Genomic DNA, 2,936 nt, shown 5'->3' on the forward strand with positions numbered 1-2,936 from the left:
ACATGATCTTCAGAAATCATTCTAATATGCTGATTTATTATTAGAATTATCAACAGTTGTGCTGCACGATATCTTTTTGGGAAACTGCGATACTTTTTTCAGGATTCAAGTTCCAGTGCTTTTTATTGTCATCCCTCCCTACAGGAAGAAACGAAACACAGTATCTCCGAGAGCATCATAATACAAAAGTAGGAACATATCTAACAATAGCACAATACTAACAACAATGTGTGCAGCATTTGCTGAGTCTGCAAACATTGCAGTGAGGTAGATCATAGTGTGCAACAATAAGCAGTTAAATGTTAGTCCTTAGAGTAAAGTGGTGCCATAATAGGCATCAAATAAAATGTGCAATTTCTGAACATTAAGTGCAATTTCTGACCATTACATAATGTCCAGTATTCATCCCTGGGCCCCCAAGAGACACAGGTACAAGATGAGGGCAGCCTTTACTACCCTCGCTAGTTTCTCCAGACAGCTGTCATTACCAACAAAGCCTTTTGTACGAAGTATTGAATACATTTCAGTAAGCGTGTTCAATACTTTTTCCCTGGTCATTCCACTTTATTACACAGAGCTTAATTTCTGAATTTATTCATTTTGTTTTCTTTGTATGTATGGATTAGTTGGGTTGTTACCGACATGGCATCAAATAAAATGTGCAATTTCTGAACATTACATAATGTCCAGTATCCATCTCTGGGCCCCCAAGAGACACAGGTACAAGATGAGGGCATTGATCAGCCACAGATGTTATATAACCTGATCGCCTGAGGAAAGAAACTATTTCTCAGTCTTGTCGTTCGTGATCGTACACTTCGGAGTCTTCTTCCAGATGGAAGTAGGCAGAACAGTCCAGCAGCGGGGTGAGCTTTGTCCTTCATAATATTAGTTGTTCTCTTGAGACACCGCACTTTGTAAATGTCCTCATAGATGGGAGACTAGATGCAGTGATCTTCTGGGCAGCCTTTACTAGCCTCTGTAGGGCCCTCCTGTCAGCGGCCAAACCAGACTGTAATGTTGTTAGTCAGGATGCTGTCCACTACACATCTGTAGAAGTTAATCATGATGATGTTACTCATGCCTGCTTTTTTAAAGGGGTCATAGGATGCTACATGCACTTTCACAAGTTGTTTGAACTGTCTGTTATATGAACTCCCAAAAACTTGAAGCTTCCTGCTATCTCCACTGCAGCACCATTTATAAGTAGTGGAGGGTGAGTAGTAGAAGACTTCCTGAAGTCAAAGATAATTTCCTTCATCTTGCTGACATTGAGGGACAGATTATTGGTTTTGCACCAATGCTCCAATACCTTCACCTCCTCTCGGTATGCTGACTCGTTGTTATGCGAGATGAGGCCCACCACTGTTGTATCGTCCGCAAACTTAATGATATGATTGTCCTGCTGGTGTGCGACACAATCATAGGTAAGTAGTGTGAACAGAAGTGGACTGAGGACACATCCCTGAGGTGCTCCGGTGTTCAGAGTGAGAGAATGAGATGTTTTCTCATGTATCCTCACTACTTGGGTTCTATTTGTCAAGAAATCCAGGACCCAGTTACACATTGTGGCATTAAGTGCATGAAGTTTGCTGATGAGGGTCTGTGGCAAGATTGTATTAAATGCGGAACTGAAGTCCACAAAAAGCATCCTGACATACCTGTTCTTGTCTTCTAGATGTGAAAGAGCCAAGTGGATGACATGCGATATGGCATCTGCTGTAGAACGATTTTGTCTATAAGCAAACTGTGAAGGGTCCAGTGTAGGTGGAATAATTGTCTTGATGTAAGCCATCACCAGCCGTTCGAAGCACTTCATGATAATTGACGGCTGATCGTCCTCCAATGAATTTAGTTTTGTGGATGGAATGCTGTTAAGTTTGTCAAATTGGGCAAAAAATGTTCATGTTCAGTGTATGCTGCAGCAGGGGATCACTGATAGGAGCATTATTGATCTTTCAGGCCCTTCCACATTCGCTGGGGGTCATTTATCTACTTTGTGAGTATGAGGTTTTGGCTCTCTTTATTCCTGCAGTCAAGTTGTTCCTTGCTTCCCTCAGTGCTGTTTTATCCCCTGTTCTAAAGACAGCATCACATGTTTCCAGGAGGGATCGAACCTCTGCTGTACACCACGGTTTCTGATTTGATGAAACATTTATTTTCCTGAGGGGAGCAACGTCATCTACGCATTTGTTAATGTAGCATGTGACAGATGAGGCGTATTCTTCAATGTCTTACGCCATCCAATGTTGCAGCCTCCTTGAACACGTACCAATATTGTGCGATCAAAACAGTCCTCCAAAGCTGACATAGCTCCATCAGTCCAACTTCTTGCACATTTGGAAGCAGATTTCACCCGTTTACGAAGTGACTGGTAAGATGGCATTGTAGGAACAGTGACATGCTGATAGAATTTGGGAATGGACCTTCTTAATATTAGTCTGGTTAAAGTCGCCTGCTATCACAAAGAGTCCCTCCGGATGTATTGTGAGTAACCTGCTGACAGTCTCATAAAGTTCATTCAGTAATATATACAATAAGTTTCTGTCTGCACGAAAAGTGGTTAATCCGTCCAGTTGTACAGCTGAGTCGGATTCTTTGACGAGTAAAAAGTTAAAAAGAACAGCATTTATTCAAAATATAAATCTTTGCTATCACTTCTTATCAATTTAACACATCCCTGCTGAATAAAAGTTTTAATTTCTTTAAAAAAAAAAGAAAGAATAAAAATGTACTGACCCCAAACTATTGAACGGTAGTGTATATTGTTAGAAAAGATTTCTATTTTAAATAAATGCCCTTCTTTTCAACTTTTTATTCACCAAAGAATCCTGAAAAAAGTATCACAGTTTCCAAAAAAATAACAGTTTCCAGCACTGATAATAAATCAGCATATTATTATGATTTCTGAAGATCATGTGACACTGAAGACTGGA

At 40.3% G+C, this 2,936-nt stretch overlaps 1 protein-coding gene across 2 annotated transcripts in view; it reads left to right on the forward strand.

The window, feature by feature from the left end:
* The window catches only part of LOC107665457 (ankyrin repeat and LEM domain-containing protein 2), a 27,590-nt gene that overhangs the window by 23,991 nt on the left and 663 nt on the right, over positions 1 to 2,936 (forward strand). The gene's annotated exons all lie outside the window — the stretch shown is intronic.

The sequence above is a fragment of the Sinocyclocheilus anshuiensis genome, unplaced genomic scaffold (genome assembly GCF_001515605.1).
Source record: "Sinocyclocheilus anshuiensis isolate Anshui unplaced genomic scaffold, SAMN03320099.WGS_v1.1 scaffold495, whole genome shotgun sequence".
NCBI lineage: Eukaryota > Metazoa > Chordata > Actinopteri > Cypriniformes > Cyprinidae > Sinocyclocheilus > Sinocyclocheilus anshuiensis.